Source organism: Ambystoma mexicanum, chromosome 2p (assembly GCF_040938575.1).
Source record: "Ambystoma mexicanum isolate Mex_15411 chromosome 2p, UKY_AmexF1_1, whole genome shotgun sequence".
Classification (NCBI taxonomy): domain Eukaryota; kingdom Metazoa; phylum Chordata; class Amphibia; order Caudata; family Ambystomatidae; genus Ambystoma; species Ambystoma mexicanum.
The window spans coordinates 1,286,613,439-1,286,640,079 of record NC_090923.1 but is presented as its reverse complement, the minus strand read 5'-3'; the positions used below and the strand labels follow the sequence as shown (position 1 = coordinate 1,286,640,079).

The window sequence follows — 26,641 nt, the reverse complement described above, 5'->3', positions numbered from 1 at the left end:
ACGCATAGATTTTTGCTAGCATATCTGACTAGGCAATCGGCCGGGAGTTGGTTGGGTCGTGTCCATTTTTTCACTTTTAAAAATCGGAATCACGTTAGCCGCTGTCCATGAGACCGGCAATTTCTGATATTTCAAAGTAGAATTTAAGATTATTTCCAACATTGTTGCCCAGTCCCCAGATTGTCTTTCAATGCTGCTTTTGATAACCCGTCTTGTCCTGGAGTTTGTGAGTGATTCAAATGGTTAATTAGTTGGATCAGGTAATTCCTCTCAAAGGTCAAGTGCCATGTTTTTGTTGGCTGTGGAGTGGTTTGAGTTAGTGTCTTAGGAGGGGCGTATAATGTTTCAAAAAAGGACACCCAGCCATCCTCAGACATGCCATTTGCTGGCAAATGGCTAATCTCCTGTAGAGGTTTATTTAGAAGGCCCCATATCTCTGCTGTATTTTTAGAGTTAATGAATTTCAGCATTGCTTCCAAGTCTTGCTGGATAATACCACTTTTGCAGTGTTTGAGCCAGTTTTTGTACTTGTTTGCCAGACTGTTAGCCTCTAGTTGCCAGGTCACAGCATTCGATCTTTTCGCTTTCTAAGTGTTGGCCCTCATCTCTCTTTTTTTCGTTACTATTTTTTGGTTGTATGCATGGGTATGTCTGTTACTTTACCAGGAAATGTTTTAGATTTCCACGTAGTTTATCGCGATCTGTGATGGCATGCGAGAGGCAGTCACGATTTTGTCTTTCTTTCAAGGCTGTAATTGCTTTGTGCACATCGTCTTTCGTAATTTTGAACCTGCAGCCATTGTTTGTTGCAACCAAGCCACTGTGCCCGCTTTGATCTATTCCTTGCATAGCCATTAACCAATTCATTCTGTAGGTGTTGTGGTCATGAGATATGAATAGCAGCACCTCTAGCCCATCTACACCCTCTATCAGGTCACTGGATACAAATATGTAATCACTGAGGACTGAATTCCTCTTTTCCAGGTTTGGTTACATTGACCGGATGCTTTATAATGGCCATTTATAATTTGTAGTTTTCAGCTTTCCATTAGATCCATCCATGAATCTCCTCTTTGGGTCGCAGCTTTTCACATCTTTCCAAGAATTTGTGCAGTCTTTTGTTTGTCCATTACACAATCTGAGTCAGAATAATTGAAGGTTCCTTTTGGTTGTATGCCTCGTCCACTTCTTTGGCAACATCTTCTAGCATTTTGTTTGTAGTACATCTTGCTGGGTTCCAAGATATGTTTATGATGGTTAGGTTTTTTTGATGGTTTGATTTGCCTTCTGGAGATTCCCTTTATACTCCAACACAGTTTGTTGGATGAAGGGGCCTATAATACCATGGGTTGTTACTTCCATTTCTAGCCCGTTCTTGATCAGAGTCAGCAGTCCTACTTGTGGGCATCCCGCCCTTTCCTGCTGAATTCAGGAGCGCTGTGAAACCATCCAGGACTGGAAACTCCTGTAGTCAGGTTTCTTGTAGGCAGACAAGGTCACACTCGTCCCAATTCAGTTTCCCTTTAGTGATGAGATGCGAGAAGCCCCTTGTATTCCATGACATAAAAGTAAGGATCCTCCTCTTCTTTGCCAGGCGGTTGTGGTCACTGATGCTAAAGTGGCCGCCAACCAGGACCAGTTCCTACTTTTTTTGGGTTTGCTATTTTAGTGTTTCCATGTTTGTCTTCAACCGCGTTCGCAGTTAATTGGTTCTGCTGTGTTATTGTACGTGTTACCCTTGTATCCAATATCTTCTCTTCCAATATCTGGTTTATAAGTGAATCTCACCTTAGGGCCCTTAGGGCGTCTTTCTGGTGATCTTCCCCATATTTGGAATGGGGACAGAATACTGTTCCGGTGCATCTTTACTCGGGTAGCAGTTTAATTGTGTCTTTTGTCATATGTTTTTTCCTCTATGTCTATTACTTCTCTCAGATCATAGCCTAGCATCAAGAAGCTTGCGGCCATCGAGAGCATCAGATTTTTTTTACCACAGTGGAGTGTATATGGAGCTGAACTAGGTCCATCCGTTCTTCCTTCTCAAATTCCATCATCATTAAATCGTCTGTGTTGACTTCTCTCAGGTTTGGAATACAGCGACATAGCCTCAGGACATTTTTCCTATTCAGGATCAGCTCCAGGCCTCCGTCTACAACTCTCTCCCTCAGTCGACGCCCCTGTGGGCCTGGTTTATCTTCTTTACTGTAGAATGGGCCGGGTCTCCAGATCTTACCTTTCGGAGCGAAGTGTTGTCCGACTTTGTAATTATCTTGGTTAGTCGCTCGGTCTCTGCCTGCCCATTGATTAGATGTTACTTTCCTTCTTAAACCATCTGTCCCCATGGTCTGATTCTGAATATTACGGTTTCCAGTGTTTCTTGTTTTATACCCAGAGACACCGGTCACATAGTTATCCTCTTTACTATTAGTCGATTTAATAGTCATTAAAATAGCCACCGCTTTGTTTCTTTTTTCCTCCAGAGTTAGAAGGTCATTCACTTGCATATCTGTATGCTGGCGATTCACCATGAACAATCGTCAGTGCAGGGTTGGATCGCCCCGTTTCTGACTCATCACTCAAGTATGTATCCTCTCCCCGGAGTAAGTTTCGTCATCCAAAGTCAGCTGTCTTCCACTTCTTTCTGTTTTGTCAAGTTAGTCTGTACTCTCATCAATTCTTCTTTTCTTTTCTTATTTGTAAGTCCCAGCTGTTTATCATTTGTTTTTGTAGTCCATGTTATACCTTTTACACTCTGTTTTGCTTCCAATTATATTTTATCTTCTTTCTGTTTAGCTTTTGACAGGGGTTTCATGTTCTCTATATGAGGCTCACTAGTGGGGTTGGTCATTTCTATTCTTCTCTTCTTCCCAAATACTGGGAATGGCGGATTTATTTTTTTCTATGTTGAGGTCTATCACTGGGCTGGTGTTATCGTGTATAGATTCCATCTTTTTAGGGAGAATTCTCATTTATGGCTAATTTCTCTTACCTAGTGAGTCCCTCGGCAGCTTTGCTGGATTTCTGGGGTTTATTTTTTCCACCTGGTAAAAGTGTGAGCCTTTTTCCCACTCTTACAGTGTTTTTTTGTGTGTTGTACTTTTTGTGCTCATGGGCTATAGAGTGTCACCAACTCCCTAGGCATCATCTTTTTACTTGTGCGTCACACAGCACATTTAGTGCAGTGGCACAGGGATGTCTTTTAGACTTCCCTTGTGAATTCCATTTCTGGGGATGACTACTGTCCCCCAGAAACATGTAAGGTTGCCATTAACTTTACATAGTCACTTTTAAACCACAGACCCAGTACACCCCATCTTACATGGAGTATTGGAAAGGGTTAACTCTTACCCCTTTTTGTCTGTGCTCATGGAGCCTTGTTTCGCTCCCTTAACATTAAGACTTGGCTGGTGGCAGTGGTATCTACCCTAACTTTTCTACCCCGCTTATTTTATATAACGTGGTAATGTTTTAGGCTATTTTAGTAGCCTCGAACATAAAACCCGCTTGACCATATATGTTTTATTTTGGCTCCGGTTGGGTTTAGTATCCATTTCTTTTTGTTAAAGTCTTTCTTGTTGTTTGCTTTTCGCACCAAACCAGGTTTGGTTCTCTTGTTCGCTGTCCTTTGGCAGGCTTCTGCGAAGAAGCCCTCCTTTGGCGCCTGGGTGTCTAGGTGGGCTGAATGTGAGGGAGGGGTTTGGTCACCCCCTACACAGGTTCTCCTTGGAGACCCAAGTCGCACTTTGTGTTCATTGGCTGAGGTGGTTATCCGGGCTGGACAACCCCCCCCCTGCTGTGTGAATGGGGTATTTTGGCATAAAAGGCAGGACTCTTGGGCTGGAAGTCAGAGTCGCCACTGGAACTACAAGAACTGAAGAGAAGCGGAGAAGAAGACGGCTGCTGCAATTCCTGGATGCCCGGTGAAGCCCTGCTGCAGTCCTGAGCTATCTACCCTTCAATGACAGAGAAGATCCAGTCTGGAGTCTTCTTCCCTTGAGCCTGGTGGGATCAACCAGCTCACCTTCTACAGCCAGAGAATCCTCTTCTGGGTCGAAATCACTGCACACAGCTGTAGTGGTCCGGAAAGCCATCAGAAGAGCCCTCTCCTGTTTTTAAGGGGTGCACCTTTTATTCATTGCTGCCCTCATTCCTGGGTAGTGCAGATCGCTCCAGACGTCATCCTTGTCCCCACGACTGAAGCTTCAGGAACCAAGAGTCTGCAGGAACTACCAGAAACAACTGCCGTAGCACCAGCTTTTCTGCATCGGAATAAGGTACTTTGTCCATTTGGTTGTTCTCTCCGTCCGACCTTGAGGAATTGGAGTGAACCCTTTTCCTTGCCAAGGCTTGTCCTTTCTTTCCTCCCTCTTATAACTTTTGCCTCCCTTTGACAATATCCAGTACTCCTGGCTACGTGAATCTCAAACTGTTCTCACTGTGTGATCCTTGACAACAGAGCCCCTGCTCCATGTGACACTGGCGCAGGCCTATTGACTTTTATCTGCCTCTTAGAACACGTCCTCTGATTCTATTGCCTTGACAAAAGTATTGCCTATGATTTTTATCCACTATTCCCTTGTTTTTATTCTGTGTGCTAAGTGTGTTTGACTACGGTTACATTTCTGTCCGCGGGTACGCTTTTCTTTCGTAAGAACGAACTGTCATTACTGTCAAAAAGTGATTGCATATTAACCCCCGGTAACATCTTTGTTTCAGAACACCGGTCTGTCAAATCCAAATGCACTTACCTTGAATTGACCTGAACAAGAGGAATTGGTTGTGTGTAGTGTATGTACAGTGTGGTTTGATTTAATAGAAGTGAAGTGTTTTGTGAACATATGGTTTAAAAATAAATGTGTTTATATTTTTTAACCAGAAACCTTGAGTCAGTGTTTGATTGAGTCACAGTAATTGTAGTCCTTTGTGTAATCCCTATTACTGCTCATTTGCTCTTGAGATAAGTCTGGCTGCTAAACTATCGTTACCACTTTACTGCGTAGTACAGGCTTGTACCAAATGTGAAATTGTACTGCCACTTGTAGTCCTAATCTCATGTAGTTGTCCCTAAGGGTACTGCATGGGATTCTGCCTAACACATTGTTAGGGAGAATTCTCTGTTTAGGCTGAATTTCCCTACCTAGTGAGTCCCCCAGCAGCTTTGCTGGATTTCTGGGGTTTAATTTTTTTTCTCCTGCCAAGAGTGAGACTCTTTTACCCTCACTCTTGGACATGTTGAAGTGTGTTATCTTGGTTAAACCTTGTGTTGAATGGGCTATGGGGTCTTTTACTCCATAGGGCCTCATGTATTTTTGTGATGTGGGTCACACAGCACCCTCTGTGCCGTGACCCAGGGGTGTCCTAGGGACTCCCCAACATAGACTCCATACCCTGGGACTGACTACTGTCTCCCAGGGCATGTAAAGTCACCAAAGACTTTGCTAGTCTTGAATCCTGAACAGAACCAGTACAAACCATCATATTGTGGACGTACTGGCTGGGGCAATTCGATTGCCCCAGGGTCTGTTAGTCGAGGGGGCACGTCTCCGTCCCCCCTGATCGAGTTTTGGCTGGTGGCAGTGGAAACTACTTTTTATATTCGACCGCGAATATTTCCCTATGGGATTTCCCATTGTTTTAGGCTAACACATTTAATTATTTATTTACGGTAGCCTTAAACACACCGCCGGTTTATATATTTATTTTTATAACTCCGGTTGGGACTTTTTGCCAAAACTTGATTCAAAAATGGCGTTGGTGTTCGCCTCTGTAACTCTGACCCAAAGTGGAGCCCTTTGTTCCACTTTTGGCGGGCTTCTCCACAGAAGCCCTCCAAAGTGGTGCCACTCTGTCTGGGGTACTTAGGAGGGGTGGAGGGGGATTTAGGCACCCTGGACTGAGTTACCTTGGTAACTCAAGTCGCACTCCGTCCTGATTGGCCCAAGTGGTGAGCCGCCCGGCTCACCACTTAGCATGTTTGAGTGACAGCTAGGCTGGGTGAATGGGGGCTTGCTGCATAAAAGCAGGGCTTTGGGGACTGGGACTTCAGAAGTCGCCACAGGACCAAGAATCCGACGAGGGAAGAGCTGAGCCGACCTGCTTCGACGACACCACCCGGTGGAGCCCTGCTGAACCGTCTCACCACTTTTTCCCGACGACCGAGGAGAACTCTTAACGGAGTGGCTCCTTCCCTTGACTGGTGGGGACAACCAGTTTTCGCCTTCTTTCCGTTCTTTGAGGTATCTCGTGGCCGCCTTGCCTGTGCCAAGCACCCCGGCAACCGGAATACCCCACTTTACCCCCATACCGCGAAAGTCGGTACCAACCCTTTAACCGGAGGACTCCGCGGCTGGTTTCTTCCCGGGCAGTGCAACGACCCTCTTCTTCTGCTCTTCAGCGAGAACTTCTTCTCCCCTGACCGACGTCGAGCCCTGCTGCCACTGCCTGGAACAACTGCCACCGCTGGAGGATCCTTTCCGCTTAAGGTACTGTGTTCCGCCTGGCTTCCCTTGCCACCGACTGTACGGGGTAGATTTAGTCCCCGGCTTTCGAACCTGGGAGTGCCTGGGACACTTTGGCTAAACTTTCTGAGCCACTCTAAACTCTTTTTGACTCTTTGCAAGACTTTGAATCTCTAACTAACAGTGTGATCTTGGGCACATTTTCGCTCCGGCTACTCTAAGAGTGGGCCCTGCCTAGTGACTTTTGCTCACCTGTGACTTTGTGCTTCTTTGAGCCTATTGCAAGTGTTCTGGACCTTAGAGTGGTGTGTTTAACCCATTTCTGCTTTTTCTCTCCCTTTCTTGGAAACTACTAGAGTGTCATCTAACGTTAAGCACTCACCTCTGTTTTAATTAAGTGGTGTTTACCTAGAGTTGTCTAGATAGGAGAAAGGATTGAATCTACTTTCATTATAACTGTGTTGAAGTGTTTTTACTATAATTTTGCTAGAGTGTTTTTAACTTATGTGTATTTTAAATAAATAACTATATACTTTTGAAACCAAGCTCTGGTCAGTGTTTGCTTGTGCTATGGTGTTTTGGTACATATTGTGTATACTTTACATACTGCCTAACTCTTCTTGAGAGAAGTCTGACTGCTCAGCCACAGCTACCCGGTAAATCTGGGTGGTACAGACTGCTACCAAAGGGGTTTACTGCTCTACCTGTAGTCTTAAATCTTTTGCAGTGTTCCCCAAGGGAACTGCACAGGTTTCTGCCTAACACACATCTTTGCCCCATTGTCCTGTGACTCCTCATTATTGAGCTTCACATTATTGGGCAATTTTGTTTACTGAGGAGTCTTGCTCTTTTGTGGCCCTTTATCAGCTAGTTCTTTTTGGCTATCCTTGTCTGTTCCATTTAGATAGGTGGTATTTGCATGGAGCAGGTTCTGTTTGGATGGTTCTTTGTTACGCTCACCTGGTCTCTGCTGGGACGTTGGGGCGCGGTCGCAGCCCTCCCTGGAAGTGAATTCCACTTGTCAGGCTTCTCCCCCTGCTCATGTGCTGTGGACTGCGCTGGTTGTTGGCACTGCCCCTGCGAGGATATGAGAGATCGTGAGAAGGCTGCTATATGACTGCTGTCTCTCTCAAACCCTTCTTCCCAGAATGTGGTTAGCATGCGCCGACCCATATAGTCTCACCTGTTGATTGATAATGGCGAGCTCTCCGTCCTGCTTCTCACTGCAGGGGCGCGTTGAATGGACCAAGTTCCTTCACTGATCCAAGTGCGTGGCAGCCCAGACCGGCTGTGGCTGAACCACTCCTAAAGTTAAGTGTCTTTTGGCTTTTAAAATATTGTAGTGTTGATTCTTGATTATTGTTCCTATCCTTTTAATAATGTCTTTCCTCCGCTTTCTCCCTATAGGTGATATGCGGCCCAGCGGTAGTTGCGGTGCAAGAAGCGAGGCCAAATGGGAAGAGAATGGAGTCCACGATGTTCCAACAGATGGTGAGTGTTGTTTTTAGGTCAAGCGCAAGGGTTTGTCTAAGCACGATCTTGAAAGTAATGTCTTAGCGGTTTCTAACCTTGTCTTTGTCTTTTTCCCTTGCAGGCACCATCTGTCATGACATCGGGCTGGAGCGCCGTTATCCGGGTGTCTGAAGATGGAAGATGAATACCAGAGTCCATGATGATGCGTACCGAAGGTAGCGGATTGCAAGGTAAGTGCTGCGGCTGGTAGCTGGAGACAAGGTAAGATGCGCTCTGGCGAGTAGCTGAAGACAGGTAAGATGCGCTCAGAGGGGTAGCTGAAGACAGGTAAGGTACGCTCTGGCGGGTAGCTGGAAGCAGGTAAGATGCGCCTAGGCGGTGGTGAGCGTTACACTACAAATAGCAGAATAACGCTAAGCGCGTGCTGGAAAGGAGAGCAGGCTTATATAGCCTGCTCTGGCCACGCCCATATTCATGACTGATCGGCCCCACCCTGCCACTCCTAAAAGGATGCTTACACGTGCATTCTGCCTCTCTCCAGCAGCCACGCCAGACCCAATGCACCTGGGGGCCCCTGCAGGGGAAACCAAGTACCTGCACCAAATAAAATGTGCTAGTGCACATTTATTTAGGAGCCTGGCACCAAAAGCGCCAAGACTGAGTCCGGCTGGGCTCTCCATGTCGCATTGTCCCAATGGACAAAAGGTTGTGTTGCCCCTTGATCTCGTGCCCCAGTTGGTGCAGGGTCTGGGGTTCTGGGCCCATGACCATGACAGCAATCCCCCTTCAAGGCCCCTCTCACGGGTGTTCTTTCTCCCGGCCCTGGCTTGGTGGGATTGTTGCAATGGAATTGTCTGATCAGACGTGGAGCGTGGACGAATTCTCTGGGTTGCCATGTACAGTCTTGAGGTCCATAGCCCTTCCAGTCTATAAGGTAGTACAATTTAGATCGCACTATTTTGGAATCCAGAATAGTTTTGACCTCGTATTCCGGTTCTCCTTCTATGATGTCGGGCTCTGATGGTGCGTCAATTCGAGTACCTGGTTTCATTGGTTTCAGGAGTGAAACATGGAATAATGGATGGATTTGATTATTGGATGATAAATCCAACTTCATGGCAGCTGGGTTTATCACAGCTTTGATGAAATAGGGCCCCAGATACCTCGGACGGAAGGCTTTTGGTCCTTTCAAGGGAATGTTTTCGGATGCTAACCAAACTTTGTCTCCGACCTGATAATGTGGGGTCTCCCTTCGGTGTCGGTCTGCAAACCTTTTCTGTTTTTCTTTAGCTCTGGTCAGATGTTCAGGCGCATTGTTAAGAATCCGAGTGATGGTCTTATGTAAGGTTGTTACTGCTGGCATTTCCAATTCGTCAAGTGTTAGGCAGAAACCTGTGCAGTTCCCTTTGGGAACACTGCAAAAGATTTAGGACTACAGGTGTTAGCAGTAAACCCACTTGGTAGCAGTCTGTACCACCCAGATTTACCTGGTAGCTGTGGCTGAGCAGTCAGACTTCCCTCAAGAAGAGTTAGGCAGTATGCAAACTATACACAATAGGTACTCGGACACAATAATACAAGCAAACACTGACCAGAGCTTTGGTATCAAAGTATATAATTATTTATTTAAAAACACACTGTTTGAAACACTCCAGCACTCTTATTGTAAAATACTCTAAACACAGTTACTATTATAATATATACAACCCTTATTCCTTATAAGATAAGTCTTAGTTAACACCACTTATTTTCATACAGAGGTGAGCGCTTAACTATAGATGGCACTCCAATAAGTTTATGAAAAAGGGAGGGAAAAAGATAGAATATGGAAAGGTACACCACTCTAAGATTTAGGAACGCTATTAGCAAGGCAGAAGAGAAAAAGTCACTTGTGAGCCAAAGTCCACAGGCTGGGCCCACTCTTAGAGAGAGCAGAGCACAAATGCACCCAAGATCACACAGTTACACTAGGCTTAGAAAGTCTTGCAGAGAGTTCGAAAATAGTTTAGAGAGGCTCAGAAAAGTTTAGCCAGGATGTCCCAGACTAACCCAGGTTCGAAAGCCGGGGGCTAAATCTACCCCGTACAGTCGGTGGCAAGGGAAGCCAGGCGGGACACAGTACCTTAAGTGGGCAGGATCCTCCAGCGGTGGCAGTTGTTCCTGGCAGTGGGTGCAAGTCTCGTCGTCCAGTGGAAGAGAAGATCTCCACTTGGAGGAAAGATGAAGGTCGTTGCACTACCAGGGAAGAAACCAGCCGTGGAGTTTTCCGGTTAAAGGTAGTACCCTTTAATTTGCGGTAAAACGTGGTATCCCGGTTGCCGGGGTGCTTGGCACAGGCAAGGCGGCCATGAGATACGTCGGGAATGCGAAAAGACGGTGAAACTGGTTATCCCCACCAGTCAAAGGCAGAAGACTCTCTGGCGGGAGATCTCCTCTGTCATTGGGAAAAGTGGTGAGATGGTCCAGCAGGGCTCCACCGGTGGTGTCGTCGTGGCAGGTTGGCTCAGCTTCTCCCTCGTCGGATTCTTAGGTCCTGTGGCGACTTCTGAAGTTCCAGTCCCCAAAGCCCTGCTTTTATGCAGAAAACCCCCATTCACTCAGCCTAGCTGTCACTCAAACATGCTAAGTGGTGAGCCGGCCGGCTCACCACTTGGGCCAATCAGGACGGAGTGCGACTTGGAGTTGCCTAGGCAACTCAGTCCAGGGTGCCTAAATCCCCCTCACCTCTCCCAAGTACCCCAGACAGAGTGGCACCACTTTGGAGGGCTTCTGTGGAGAAGCCCGCCAAAAAGTGGAACAAAGGGCTCGACTTGGGTTGGAGTCACAGAAGAGAACACAAACGCCATTTTAGAACCGAGTTTTGGCAAAAAATACCAACCGGAGAATTAATATTAATTAAATAAACCAGCGGTATGTTCAAGGCTATCGTAATTAAATAATTAAAGATAGTAGCCTCGAACAATGGGAAAATCCCATAGAGAAATATTCGCGGTTGAATATAAAAAGTAGTATCCACTGCCACCAGCCAAAACTCAATCAGGGGGGACGGAGACGTGCCCCCTCAACTAACAGACCCCGGGGCAATTGAATTGCCCCAGCCAGTACGTCCACAATATGATGGTTTGTACTGGTTCTGTTCAGAATTCAAGACTAGTAAAGTCAATCGTGACTTTACATGCCCTGGGAGACAGTAGTCAGTCCCAGGGTATGGAGTCTATACTGGGGGGTCACTATGACACCCCTGTGTTACTGCACTGAGGGTGCTGTGTAACACACATCACAAAAACACATGAAGCCCTTTGGGGTAAAAGACCCCATAGCCCATTAAACACATCTAGAGTCAAAGAAACACACTCAAATCATGCCCAAGAGTGAGGGTAAAAGAGTCTCACTCTTGGCAGGAGAGCAACATGAACCCCAAAAATCCAGCAAAGCTGCTGGGGGACTCACTAGGTTAGGAAATTCAGCCTAAACAGAGAATTCTCCCTAACATCAAGGGAGTCAAAAGTGGACGTTCGAGGATGTCGACCATGCACCGTGTAGAATGGGGTCTGTCCAGTGCTAGTGTGGATGGAATTGTTGTAGGCGAATTCGGTCAGCCAAAGTATGTCTTTCCAGGATTCCTCAGTTTGTTGTAACAAACACCTCAGATATTGCTCCAAGGTCTGGTTGGTCCGTTCAGTTTGGCCATCGGTTTGGGGATGGTGACTAGTGGATAGTTTGCAGCACCTCTTCCAGAGTGCTGAGACGAACTGTGTTCCACGATCTGATATTAGTACTGATGGGAATTCGTGTAGCTTGACAATCTGTTCCAAAAACACAGTGGCGAGGGTGGAAGCAGTGGGGAGTCCTTTTAATGGAATAAAATGAGCCATTTTGGAGAACAAATCTACAATAACTAAGATGGTGTTATATCCATTGCAGGGAGGAAGGTCTGTGATAAAGTCCATTGACAATGTATGCCACGGTGCTGGTGGTACCGTCAATGGACGCAGTAGTACAGCTGGATTCAGCTTCTGAGATTTGTGTTGTGCGCAGACAACACAGGTTGCAATAAATTGGGCAATGTCTTTTCTCCAAGTTGGCCACCAATATCCCTTTTGAATTTTAGCTCGAGTCTTGGCGATTCCCGGATGTCCTTCCACTATTGAATCATGATAGTTAGCTATTATTTGGTCGTTTAGCTTCTTGTCCTGAATGTACAACCTCCCTTGAAAATACGGCAGATCATTTTCAATGGTGTATGGGTCCCCTCTGGATAGCCACTCCTGTCGTGTTGTTTGGTTCATCTGAGTTTGGAGATCGATTTTCAAATCTACCAAACAGGTGGTTGCAGCGATTTTGTTCTGGATCTGTTCTTCCGGAATGACGGCTACAGGCTCAGACGTGGTAAAGGCTTCTCGGTCCTAGCGCGACAGAGCATCTGCTTTCCCATTGCGTACTCCGGGTCTGTAGGTGATGATAAAATTGTATTCCGCAAAGAAGAGAGCCCAACGAAGTTGGCGAGAGGATTGGGCCTTGGCGGTCTTCAAGTATTGCAGATTGCAGTGATCCGTGATGACAGTGACTGTATGTCTTGCTCCCAGAAGATAGTGTCTCCATGTTTTAAAGGCTCCCTTAATTGCTAGTAGTTCTTTGCCCGTGATCGCATAGTTCAACTCCAGTGCGGAAAACATACGGGACCAGAATGCTATCGGGTGTAATTGTCCAGTGTCGGGGTCCCTTTGTGATAATACCGCACTCATGGCTACGTTGGAGGCATCTGTCTCGACCACGTATGGCAGATCTGGTCAAGGGTGTCGGAGAACCGGTGCTGTGGTGAAAGCACGTTTCAACTCCTGAAAGGCATTCTCTGCTTCTGGAGACCAAAGGAATTTCTTGTTTTTTTTCTCAGCAGGGAGCTAATTGGATGAACCTACTTGCGAAAACCTAGGAATAAACCGACGATAAAAGTTGGCGAATCTGAGCACACTTTGTACTCCCTTCGTGGATGTCGGCGATGGCCATTGAAGGATAGCATCCACCTTGCATGTGTCCATGTGTACACCTTGTGGTGTGAGCATAAAACCCAAGAATTTAACTTCTGTTATGTGGAAGAAACACTTTTCTAACTTGGCAAACAGCCGATGCTGTCAAAGTTTTTCCAGTACTGCACTTACATGGCCGACGTGATCCTCCTTGGAAGATGAATACATGAGAATGTCATCTATGTAGACTAGTGCGCAAATGTCGAATAATTCTCGAAGCACATCGTTCATAAAAAATTGGAATGGCGCCGGGGCATAACATAGCCCAAAAGGCATAACCTGGTATTCGAAAAGACCATACTTGGTACTGGAATGCCGTCTTCGACTCATCCCCTTTTTTAACTCTTACAAGGTGATAGGCTCCTCGTAGATCCAGTTGTGTGCAAATTTGGGCAGTCTTTACCTGATCCAGAAGCTCCGGAATAAGTGGCAGTGAGTATCTGTTTTTTACTGTGATCTAGTTAAGCGCTCTATAGTCAATACAGGTTCTTAAATCACCCTCTTTTTTAGGCACGAAAAAGAGCGCCGAAGAGGCAGGATGTTAGGGAGAAACCTGTGCAGTTCCCTTAGGGACCACTGCAAAAGGCTTAAGACGACAGGTGTTGGCAGTAAACCCAATTGGTAGCAGTCTGTACCACCCAGATTTACCTGGTAGCTGTGGCTGAGCAGCCAGACTTCTCTCAAGAAGAGTTAGACAGTATATAGAGTATACAAGATAGGTACCAAAATACAGTAGCACAAGCAAACACTGACCAGAGCTTTGGTATCAAGTATATAATTATATATTTAAAGAAACACTTAAAAACACTTCAGCACTATTATTGTAAGCAAGTTCAAAAACACAATCACTATTAATATATATACATCACTTATTCCTTATTAGACAAGTCTTAGTTAACACCACTTATTTCCAGACAGAGCTGAGCGCTTAACTAAAGATGGCACTCCAATAAGTTTAAAAAAAAGGGAGGGAAAAGGCAGAAATTAGGAACAGCACACAACACAATAATTTAGAAGCACTCAGAGGCCAAGCTCCCTCTTGGAGAGAGTAGAACACCAATGCGCCCAAGATCTCACAGTTTAAAAGGCTTGGAAAGTCTTGCAGAGAGTTCAGAAAGTAATTATTTCAGTTTAGAAAAGCTCAGTTAGCCAACCTAGGGCCAACCCAAGTGGTAAGTTGAGGCTTTAAGAGTCACCCCACATAGACTGTTGCGAGGGAGGCCAGGCGGACACAGTACCTTTAAAGTGGAGAGGATCCTCCAGCAGGGGCAGTTGTTCCTGGCAGCGGGTGCAATTCGCAGCGTCGTCCAAAGGAAGAGATGATCTCGACGTGGAGGAAAGCTGAAGGTCATTGCACTGCCAGGGAAGAAACCAGCCACGGAGTTCTCCGGTAAAAAGGTACTACCCCTTTATTCGCGGTACTAGAAAAACGTGGTATTCCGGTTGCCAGGGTGCTTGGCACAGGCAAGGCGGCCACGAGATGATCCGGGAAGGCGAAAATACGGGCAAACTGGTTATCCCCCCCAGTCAAAGGAAGAAGACTCTCCGGACTGGAGATCTCCTCTGTCGTCGGGAAAAGTGGTGAGTCGGTTCAGCAGGGCTCCACCGGTGGTGTTGTCGTTGCAGGTCGGTTCAGCTTCTCCCTCTTTGGATTCTTTGGTCCTGTGGCGACGTCTCAAGTCCTAGACCCCAAAGCCCTGCTTTTATGCAGAGAACCCCCATTCATCAGTCTAGCTGTCACTCAAACATTCTAAGTGGTGAGCCGGGCGGTTCACCACTGGGCCAATCACACAAGAGTGCGACTTGAGTTGCCGAGGCACCTCAGTCCAGGGTACCTAAACCCCCTCCCAAACCCCCTGTGGTACCCAGACAGAGTGGCACCACTTTTGGAGGCTTCTGTGGAGAAGCCCGCCAAAAAGTGGAACAAAGGGCTCGACTTGGGTTGGAGTCACAGAAGCGAACACAAACGCCATTTTGGAACCAAGTTTCGGCAATAAATACCAACCGGTGAATTTATATTAATTTAATACACCGGCGGTATGTTCGAGGCTATTTTAAAAAGTGGTAGCCTTGAACAATGGGAAAATCCCATAGGAATATATTCGCGGTTGAATATAAAAAGTAGTATCCACTGCCACCAGCCAAAACTCGGTCGGGGGGGAATGGACAGTGCCCCCTCGAACAACAGACCCCAGGGCAATGAAATTGCCCCGACCAGTACGCCCACAATATGATGGTTTGTACTGGTTCTGTTCACAATTTAAGACTAGTAAATCCAATGGGGACCTTACATGCCTTGGGAGACAGTAGTCAGTCCCAGGGTATGGAGTCTATGTTTGGGGGGTCGCTACGACAACCCTGAGTTACTGCACGGAGGGTGCTGTGTAACCCACAGTCTGAAGATTGACTGAAGATTGCTCGAGGCTTTCACCAGACCAAGACTGCGCAGAAGCCAGTCGTCCAAATATGGATACACATGAATACCCTGTAGCCTTAAAAAGGCTGCAATGACTCACTTCATCTTAGTGAAGACACGCGGCGCCGAGCTTAGACCAAAGGGGAGCACTCGAAACTGGTAGTGCTCCTCTCCCAGGGAGAACCGTAGATATTTCCGATGTGGGCTCCAAATCAGGATATGCATATAAGCATCCTGAAGGTCCACAACACTGAGTCAGTCACCCTTCTGAAGAGAGGACTTTATTTGGCAGGGCGTAATCATCTTGAATTTCTCTTGGGGAAGAGAAAGGTTGAACTGGGAAAGGTCTAGTATGGTACGCAGGCCAGCCTGGTTGGGTTTTGGCACCGTAGACAAACAAGAGTAGAAGCCCTCCCCTTGTCCCACTAGGGGAACGGGTTCTATAGCCCTGAGATCTAGAAGCTTCTGGACCTCGGCTCTGAGGGAGGGCGTCCCCGACTGCTGAAAGGGAGGATTGAAGGGTAGAGTATGGGGGAAGGGCAAGCGGAAGCCCACCCGAGCAATGGACAAAACCCACTGGTCGTCGTGATGGTTTGCCTCATCTCCAGATCAGACGATTCTCGTGCGAGCGCCAAAAAATATCATTTTGCAGACTTTTTGGCAGAGCGACTACCTGTCCCAAAAGAGGAGAAAAACCAGCCACGTTGCTGCATCCGGCAGGAGTTACCCGGCAGAGGATCAGTCCTGCAAACTTGGAACCCTCTAAAGCCTGAAGAGGATAGAGATAGGGACCCAGATCTCTGACCTTTGACTGGGGCCTTCACGAGCAGCGACAGAGACTTGGCAGTTTGCATGCTCGCCTTAGTCTTGGTGAGCTTGTCATCCATTGAAGAATGAAACAACTCTTTGCCATCAAAAGGCAAGTCCAAAACTTTATCTTGGACCTCCTTCGAAAACTTAGTTGCATGAAGCCAAGCCTGCCGAGAGGTGTCCACGCCCAACATGAGGCCACGAGCCAAGGTGTCAACATGATGCGCAGCAGCCTCCAACACTCTCACGTCCAACAAGCCGCCCTTAAAGTCTTCTAACCTGTCAACAGGAATGAACTCCTGGAAGTCAGCCAAATCTCTCCATAGTTTCATATTCGCCGGCGCCAGGATGAGCTTTGCGTTGGCCTGACGCAAATGCAGCGCCAAATTGGCAAAAATATTCTTGCCCAAGGAATCAAGCAATTTGTCCTCCTTGGACAGAACTTGAGCCGCAGCTGCGGAGGTCCCAGAGGCCAGCTTAGATTACAGAGTGGCAGTCGTACCTGAGCGGGCATGACGCCAAGGCTACTTCCTCGGAGGTGTGAAGCCTGTAACAGGCATCAAATCTTTTATTTATGTGCAGCCCGTGTGGGGTTTATCCCAGACCTTGCGGGCCTCGGCCAGGACGTCCCTCTGAAGGAACAGGCTGGTGCGCTCCTATGGAGACAAGGTTAGCGCCCCCGAAAGCACCCCTTCCTGTGGAGCGGGTGCCTCAGGCACTGGTATGTCAAGGAGTGACATGTCCAGTACCCAGTCGTGAAATGCTCAGAGCAGGGCTGGTCCTCACTGTCCTGATCTGCCAAAGGGTCGTCTAAGCATCCAGATCCCCCGACTGCGACGAAACAGGCGTCAGATTGACATCACGCTCTGCTGAAGACTTGTCCATCGTTGACGAGAGAGGCAGAGGCGGAAGAGCCGGAGGAGGGCCGGGAGGCAGAGGAGGTGGTACCGCCGGGGCGACAGGCGCCGTGACAGGAACTGTCGGTGAAGGCAACAAAGTCTGAGGGCAGATTTCCTTAAAGAGGCCCTTAAAGTACTCCCTCATGGGATCAGAGTTCATTAGACTGACATTTTCCAGAAAAAAGCATCCTCTGCTGAGACATTAGGCGCCGGAGTGGGGAGAGGCCTCACATGAGGAAGATAACCCCATGAACGTAGAGCGGAGGGCTGCCAAGAAGGCCTGCCACCAACTGGGTCTACATAGCCCAATGGGGCAAATGTAGGAGGAAGCTAGACCAAATGTGGTATTGCCATCCAAGCACACCAGTAACAGGAAGGGCGGAAAAGATTCGCACTGTCACGTGGGTAAGGTTGACCACCAAAAAGAAGGTCGCCAGCACCCGCAGACGATAGCGTGGGTGTGAGGGAAGAATCCAATATGGCTGCTGTAGACCACGTAGGAACGCCCACCATTTTGTGAACATGTGAGGAGAACTGCGTCACATGTGTAGATGAGGCAGTTGACTCCACAGATTGGTCAGGGGACTTGACTGAAATTTTAGCCTTGACACAAGGATCCTCGGCAGAGCAGTTACTATGGGGCCTCGGATGTTTACTTGACATCCTGTCCCTGAAATTAGCCTCCAAAAGGAGGAACCTCGGCAATGCCGGTAACAGGGGAGTTATGGTCGACGACCTCTCCCTTTGCCCCCTCAACAGAACCGGTAACACTGCGAGCGCTGGGGAGTTGAGGAATCCACCTCACAGACAAGACCTTAACAGGCCTCTCAGTTCTGTTGGTACACACCTTAGCCTCGTTAAGAGAAACCTCTGAACAGAGTCTGGTCTTAATAGCTCCCCTGAGAGGGGCCTTGAACCGTGGTTCGTTACAGAAAACCTCAACAGAGGCCTCAGGGCGCACCCCGGTGTCTGTGTGGGTAGCTCCTGACAAGGAGACCTCGAAGCGGACTCCGGTACCCAACCCCTCAGCACGACTATGCTGGCTATTAGCACCTGATGGGTGAACCTCGGATCGTGATCCGGTATAGGCAGGCCCCTCACAGAAACTCTTGGAGAAAGCCCTTGTACACCTATTACGCCTGGGAGGCACCTCAGGGAAACCCCCGGTAGCAGAGCTTTTTAAGCCCCTCCCGGGCCTAGAGGACCCCGGGAAGGAGTCCCCCGGCCGAGGTGCCCTGAAAAGTAAGAAAATTACCAGGCGTCTCTTCTTTCTGACGATGAAGAGTTGGAAATGCGGCGGAGGAACCTTCTGGAAGATCTCCTCCCACCGAAGAAGACAACATATAAGTGCCCGGACAGAAAGGGAGTCGCAGAAGAAACACGAGTCCCAATGGTGATACGGTTCCAGACACTCCAAGCAGAGAGAATGGGGATCCGCCCAAGCGAAGCGACGCTCACAAGAGGTAAAAGTGGCAAATCCCAGACGCTCCAGCATAGACGGAGGACTACGCAACCGCAGAACCGGAGCAGAAGAGAAGAAAAAAGGCTTCCCGGTGATGCTAGCGCTTCCAGCCCCGACCACATGGAGAAAAGGACTGAAGGGCGATGCACGGGGCGGAGCTAAGGAGGGCGGGGTTACGGCCGTGTGCAGTACCCCACGTAAAAAGAGAAGGACACATTTTCAATTTGATGCTTTTTTACAAAAATGCTCTGGTCCCGTCCCGGACGGAATGTCCCAAAAGTATGGGGGAAAGAGGACAGGACGTAGGAGTATGAATGTGACCAATGAGAACGTGGCAAGTAGGGAAGATTGGATTTCTTTTGTATAGGTTTGACCATTCATGTGTGGGGGGATGACTTGTAATAAAAAATGTGGGTGTTACGCTCACCTGGTCTCTGCAGAGGCGTTGGGGCACAGTTGCAGCCCTCCCGGGGGTGAGTTCGCTCGGGTCTGACGTCGCCCTCTGCGCTTATGTGGTGAATGGTGGTAATAGGTGATGCTGCTCGGAACTGCTCCTGCGTGGAGAATAGGGGGCGTGAGTATGCCAGCTTGTGTGCCTGAGCCCCTTCGAGACCTCTTCTCCCAAACCGTGGTACCCGTGGGATGTGCTGTCCCTGGAAACCTCAGCGGTTGATTAGTTTTGGCCAGCACTCTGTCCTGCTGCTTTTGGCAGGGGTGCTTGTATGATCTGGACCGAGTTCCTTCACTGGTCCCTTGCACGTGGTAGTCCAGTCCTGCTGTGACTAAGCCACTATACTTCAGGTAAGTGTTCCTGTTTGCCTTTGTCTTTCCTCATCTGTTTTTATTGTATTGTAAAGTTTGTTGTCTATTGTTGCTGTCCGTTCCGCTTTTGATGTTTGCTCTTTTGCTTTCTTCCATTGCAGGTGATGTTGCCGGGCCAGCAGAAGCTGCGGAGCTCGAGGCGGCAGCCGTAGGGAACGAGGCACGAAGCTGCAGCGGTACAGTAGTTGGTAAATTGTTAACTAGGGGTGTGCAGGGTTCAAATGAGGCGCGGCCTGAGGATGGATGTTCTTTCTCCTTCTTCACAGAGTCCGAGTTTGTGGATGCGGAGCACGGTGCCGCGGCGTCGGGATCAAGATCACTGGAGGTCAGGAGAGGAGTCTGCAGATGAAGCATCGGTTTCCTGGAGGTGAGTATGCAGGAGAACGCCTGGTTTCAAAGGTAAGTAGACTGGTCCAAGCGGCGGTGAGCGTCACATTGCACGCAAGTGCACTGAAACACGAAGCACCAGCCTTAAGGATGGAGCAACTTTTTCTTGTCCCCAATCCGGACAATCTCTTGTCCAGCACAGAGTCAAAAACATACGCCACCTACAGGCATAAATGGATTTGGTGGGAGGCCTCCAAGCTGAGAGGAGCAGCAAGTCCAGGACGTCATCTGAAAAATCCCACTCAGCCTCTCTGCAGCCAGGCATGAAGGTTCAGGCTATGGAGGTTCGGATGAGGACCTGCACTTTCAATTTTGAGGGCATCTCCCCTCTCAGTCAAAGGTGTCAGGGAGGGCAGATTTATGTCCAGCAACTCCAGGTACAACATCCTCCAGGCCCAATCCGGATCGATCAAAATCAACAAGGACACAAACGGTGGTAGCCCCGTGAGAACCAGCAGAATGGCAGGTATCTGCAGAAATGCGTTAAGATTGAATGTCCATTCGACCGTCAGCATGTCCCTGAGAGCTCATTGCCAAGGAAATGCCCTTGTGCGCAACAACTTGCTCTTCCTTTTTACAGTGGAAGAAAAGGAGGTCCATCGGAGGAGTCCCCCACCAGGAGAAAAACATCTCCAGAACTTCCTGATAGTGCTCTGACTTATGAGAGGCAGAAGTCTATCTGTTATGACGCTCTAGGTCACAGCAAGATGAGCTGCCATCAGAGAAATTATCTGCAGAGCCCAGAACCACAGTCGCATTGCTTCTCTGCACAGAGGCAAGATCCTTAGGTAGTGCATGGATCCTGTGTTGTCCGTCAGAACTAGCACATTCCTGCCCTGAACCAAAGGAAAGAAGGTGACCAATTCAAGCCTAATCGCTCTGAACTCTAGCAAATTGATGTGTTCTCTGCACTCTAATGGAGACCACAGGCCGCTCTCCATCAGGTCTTGCAGGTGAGCACTCCAGCCTTTCAAGGACAAATCTGTTACTAATATCAGTTGGAGCCAGGGTTGCTGGAGCAACATCCCTTTCAACAGGTTGTCACACAGGGTACCCCAATGCAAGGACCAGAGATCCTCTCGCTGAGACTTGCAGATGTTCTGATGTGTGCCCCTCAAAACATAGAACACTAACAACGGAGAAGCCACTGAATCAACCTCATGTGTAGCCAAGCCCCTGGCACGACATGAGAAAAATGGCAGGAAGACCGATGCTAGAACCTTTTCTTGCGATGGGATGACATGAGCCACTGGGAATATGTTTGTGAATCGGCCCTAGGGTGGGAAGGCCATACCCAGGTGAGTGTCCAAGATTGCCCTGATGAATCAAATGGACTGCGGTGGCAAAACCAGAGACTTCTTGAAGTTCACAATAAAGTCCAGGCAGTTAAACAGGCTGCATGTGTGGGGAAAAATGTGCCTGGGAAGCAAGCATGGAGGAGCCAGTCATCCATGTATGGAAAAACATGAATGCCTTCTCTCCTGAGGCGAGTCACTACTACTGCCAGCAGCTTGGTGAAGACCCTGTGTGCCAAAGATACACTGAATGTCAGGACCCTGGGTTGGTAAAGCTAATGGCCCACTACAAATCTCAGGTGCTTTAGGTGAATCGCCACATGGGAGTAGGCATCCTGGAGATCCAGTGATACCAGTCAGAGCTACAAGTTGAGGGCTTGAAGGATATGGGCCAGTGTAACCATTTTGAACTTGTCCATGTGCAGGTACAGGATAAAGAGCAGCAGATCCAGTATAGGGTCCAAGTCCCATCCTTTCTACGGTACCAGAAAATAAACTGAATACAAGCCCTTGCCTTGTTCCAAGCGGGGCACTTGTTCTACAGCATCTTTCCCCAGAAGCTGACGAACCTCCTCGAGCACTGTCCAGAGGCAAGCATGGGCTAGAGACACAATCATCTGGCGGGCATGCAGCAAAGGTATGAAATATTCCCGTGAATGACCTGTAAGGCCCAAGTGTTCGGACGTGAAGTGGTGGAAGTAGCCTTTAAAGGTGCTTCCAAACCAGGGCTGCGGAGGGCCCAGTTGAGGTGGATAAACCTCCTCTTGGAGTACCCCGGCCCCTTCAGCCAAGCTGGGCAGAGGCTGCTTGTCCGAATTAGCGCGGAAGAGCAGAAACCGCCTACCTCTGTTCAAGTGGGCAATGGGCTGCTGTTGTAACGCTTACCTCTGATGCCCTGCAGGAGGGCCTGGTCCGGACCTTCGCTGGTTGAGATGAGGGACGCTGGTTCACGCTGTAGATCCAAACCACTCCTTCCCTCACTGGTACGCTGAAAGACAATTGCCCAACGAGCAGTGTAGTTTTGGAGTGATTTGGTTGGTTTAGACCCCACTCTGGTGCAAGAAGCTTGATGAGGCTTCTATAGAGGCCTAGGGAAAAACAAGTGCAAGCGATTAATGCCTGGTACACTCTCCTCTCCAGCCCTCCTACCCACCCTGTACCCTTAAGCTAATTGGCTGGGGGAATCAGAGCTCACCTGTGTATTGTAGTGCTTCTCTCCCAAGAAGCAGAGTACATCAGTTGCAGTTACTTCACTGGAGGTTAGTGGCCAAGGCCAGCTGCAGCGCACTAGATGTCACCTGAAGGTAAGTTCCTGAAGGTAGGTTATGTGTCTCTCTTTGAGGTGCTCCGGCACTGCAGAGTGTCCTTTAATGTTTATTGAAATGTTCTGACTGTTTAGGATATGTCTGTTGTATCCCTTGAATGTTACACACGGTGCGCGTGTTCTGAGCGGCTTGTCTTTAATGTCTTGTGTCTTTCCAACAGCTGATGCGGGCGTTGCAGCGGGCCATCCGCTGTGAAGGCGGCGATAAGGAAAGGCAAGCTACTGGTGCTGCGGGCTGTCAGTGGCAATGAAGCAGCTGATGCTGGCGTTAGAGCGGGTCATCAGTTGTGACGAGTGTCGATGAAGGAAAGGAATGTGACTTGTGCCACGGGCTGTAAGCAGCGTAGAAGGTAAGTTTTGGAGGGCTCCGGGGGGCTAGAAATAGTCTGATGACTATTTCATTATGGAAACAGGTTAACAGCTTTGCGGCCCGCTCCCAGAGTGCCTTTGGGTACATCGACTGACACAACCTGCAGTCGTACGTGTCGTGTACCTCCCCTAAACAGTAAAGACATATTCTGAGGGTTGGAAATGGACATCTGCTGTCTGCAGTCAGCGCATCGCTTGAAACTCTAGTCGTTTGCAGGGTTCAGCATGGTGCAAAACTGAGAAAAACTGTAAAATAATGCAGTGTTCCTAATGCAAGCAGTGTGTGGAAAAAGGACCCAAGTCATGGGTCGCAGTGCCTTGAAGTGTAATGGCCAGTGACTGTAGGCAGAAACCTGTGCGGTTCCCTCTGGGACCACTGCAAAGATTTAGGACTACAGGTGTTTGGCAGTAAACCCACTTGGTAGCAGTCTGTACCACACAGATAGATTCACTTGATAGTTGTGGCTGAGCAGTCCGACTTCCCTCAAGAAGAGTTAGGCAGTATACAGAGTATTCACAATAGGTCAAAAGAACACAATAGAACAAGTAAACACTGACCAGAGCTTGGTGTAAAAGAGATATAATTATTTATTTAAAACCACATCTAGAAAAACACACGGGAACTAATAGTAAGCAATCCAAAAACACGGTCACTAAAAGATATACACTCCCTTAAAAGAATACTAGCCAAGTCTTAAATAAAGCCCCACTTATTTTCAGACAGCGGTGAGCGCTTAACGTAGATGGCACTCTAATAATTCGTTTTTAAAAGGGAGAGAAAAGCAGAGAATAAATTGAAACAGATCCCAACACTTTTTCACGAACACAACAAGAGAGAAAGGCAAAGTAACACCGTGAGTATAGAGTCAGTAGGCCGGATCCGCTTTAAGAGGATCAAAACGAAATGTGTCCAAGGTCACACGGTTGCAGTGCACAAAAGTCTTGAAAAGGTTCAAAAAGAGTTGGACCAAAGAAAGAGACCAGTTAGAGGGTCAAGGCGGCAAGCCCAGTCCAGAAGGTTAAGGTATTATTATTACCATTGTAACAATCTTTAGAAAGGGAGGCCTGGCAGACACGGTACCTTAAAGTGGTGAGAATACTCCAGGGGGGGGCAGTTGTTCCTGGCAGCGGATGCAAGTCGGTGCTTCGTTCGTGGGAAGAGAAGGTCTCGTCGGGGAGGAAGACAGGAGTCCGTTGCACTGCCAGGGAAGAAACCAGCCGTGGAGTTTCTCAGGTAAAAGGAGCGGTCCTGTAATTCACGGTCCAGTGGTAAGTGGCTATACAGTTGCCGGGGTGCTTGGCACGGGCAGTTCGACCACAAGCCGGTCTGGGGTGCGAAAAGAAGAAGGTAAACTGGTTGTGCCCACCAGTCAGGGGAAGAAGCCTCTCCAGCCGGGAGATCTTCTTTGTCGTCGGGAAGTGGTGATTCGGTTCCGGAGGGCTCCACCGGTGGTGTCGTCGTGGTAGGTCGGCTCAGCTTCTCCCTCGTCGGAATCTCTGGTCCTGTGGCGCCTTCTGAAGTTCCAGTCCCCAAAGCCCTGCTTTTATGCAGCATACCCCCATTCACTCAGTCTAGCTGTCAATCAAACATGCTAAGTGGTGAGCCGGCCGGCTCACCACTTGGGCCAATCACACAAGAGTGCGACTTGAGTTACCAAGGTAACTCAGTCCAGGGTGACTAAACCCCCTCCCATGCCCCCTGTGGTACCCAGACAGAGTGGATTCACTTTTGGGGGCTTCTGTGGAGAAGCCCGCCAAAAAGTGGAACAAAGGGTTCGACTTGGGTTGGAGTCACAGAAGAGAACACAAACGCCATTTTAGAATCGAGTCCTGGCAAAAAATACCAACCGGCGAATTAATATTAATTAAATAAACCGGCGGTATGTTCGAGGCTATGAGAATTAAATAATTAAAGTTGGTAGCCTCGAACAATGGGAAAATCCCATAGGGATACATTCGCGGTCGAATATAAAAAGTAGTATCCACTGCCACCAGCCAAAACTCGATCAGGGGGACGGAGACGTGCCCCCTCGACTAACAGACCCCACGGCAATCGAATTTCCCCGACCAGTACGTCCACAATATGATGGTTTGTACTGGTTTCTGTTAATAATTTGGGACTAGTAAAGCCAATGGTGACTTTACATGCCCTGGGAGACCGTAGTCAGTCCCAGGGTATGGAGTCTATGGTGGGATGTCACTATGACACCCCTGTGTCACTGCACGGAGGGTGCTGTGTACCACACATAGTAAAAACACATGAGACCCTATGGAGTAAAGGACCCCATAGCCCATAAAACAAATTAACAGTCAAAGGAACACCATAAATCATGTCCATGAGTGGGAGAAAAAGAGTCTCACTCTTGGCAGGAGAAAAAAAACAAACTCCAGAAATCCAGCAAAGCTGCTGGGGGACTCACTAGGTTAGGAAATTCAGCCTAAAGAGAGAATTCTCCCTAACAGTGACGTAATGTCCGGGCTGGTTTGCACAGAGGCAGAGAGCATAGCAGACGCAGAGCTGCACTGAACCCCTTACAGGTAGAAAGGTTACTAAGAGCAGCTGCGCTGGGAGATAGATGGATATCAAAGATGAGGAAGGTATCCATTAGAAAGAGGAGATACTATTAAATAAGTTTTACAAACTACAGTAATAACGGACCTTGAGGTCTGTGATCTTTTCTTCAAAACACAATTCGCCAAAATGAACAAAGCAGCATGGTACCAGCTTGTGCTCCTGTGCAAAGTCAATCCTTTCATCCTTGCCACAAGTTTCAGAACAATTCTCCAAGCCCTTGTCGTCTTACACCTCGACAGTTTCAACGCCCTACTCGCAGGAGTCCCAGAAGCCACTTTTGCCCCTTTGAAAGCTGTCCAGCATGTTGCAGCATGCCTCATCGCAGGACTAAGAATATTCTACCAGCTGATCCCCATCCTCAAGTAGCTACACCGGTTACCCCTTCAAGCATGTTCAAGACTGTCTGCACCACATACAAAACATTCACAAGAAAAACACCACTATATTTGGCTGAGTAACCCACCATCTCCATCTACAGAGGCCAGTGCACCACCAGAAGCCACAACACTCTGAGGGGTTAGAAACATGAAGTGGACACATCTTGGATGATTTTTCAACAATGACTTTTTTAAAATTATATATTTTATGAAACGCCTCACTATCCCTAATCTGACGTGGATTTCCCTGCCTAACAGAATTGAAGGGAAACACTTAACGCAGGATGTCTGGCCCTCACACTTAAACATTAAATACAAAAAGAAATATATGGCAATTCATAATAACATTAGCAATGATATTCACACTTTGTCTTGATAACCTGGGTGAACACCCTTCCCCAGGTTTCCAAGTAACTCAGTTTCCAAAAGAAGGAAAAAAGGAAACAAGGAAAGGAACAAGTTACTTACCTGTAACTGTTGTTCTCCAGCATGGGTCTGGCATGGATTCACATGCTCATGAATATTCCCCGTCGTCAGGCTGGGAATCCTCGGTAAAGAAAAAACCTATCAGTTTCGTTTCTGATCTGTCTTTCGTAGTAATAACCAATCACTGGTCTCTGCGTCATACTGACCACAGCCAATGACTGCCCTCTACCTAAGCACCGCCTCTGGCAGCCATCTTCAGATTTGGAAGCACGTGAAGTGGCAGTATGACCAAGTGAAGAGCCGCAGAGGGGTAGGCGGGAGGGTTCGCATGTGAATCCATGCCAGACCCATGCTGGAGAACAACAGTTACAGGTAAGTAACTTGTTCCTTCTCCAGCATGGGGTCTGGCATGGATTCACATGCTCATGAATAAAGAATACATAGCAGTACACACATGCACAACCACGGGAGGTGGCAAAGGCTCAACATTAAGCATCACATCAACTCAACATTAAGCATCT

The 26,641-nt window shown here is 48.0% G+C and overlaps 1 protein-coding gene across 1 annotated transcript in view; it reads right to left on the bottom strand.

The window, feature by feature from the left end:
• VWA3A (von Willebrand factor A domain containing 3A) overlaps positions 1 to 26,641 on the bottom strand; it is a 2,090,411-nt gene that overhangs the window by 1,520,190 nt on the left and 543,580 nt on the right. The gene's annotated exons all lie outside the window — the stretch shown is intronic.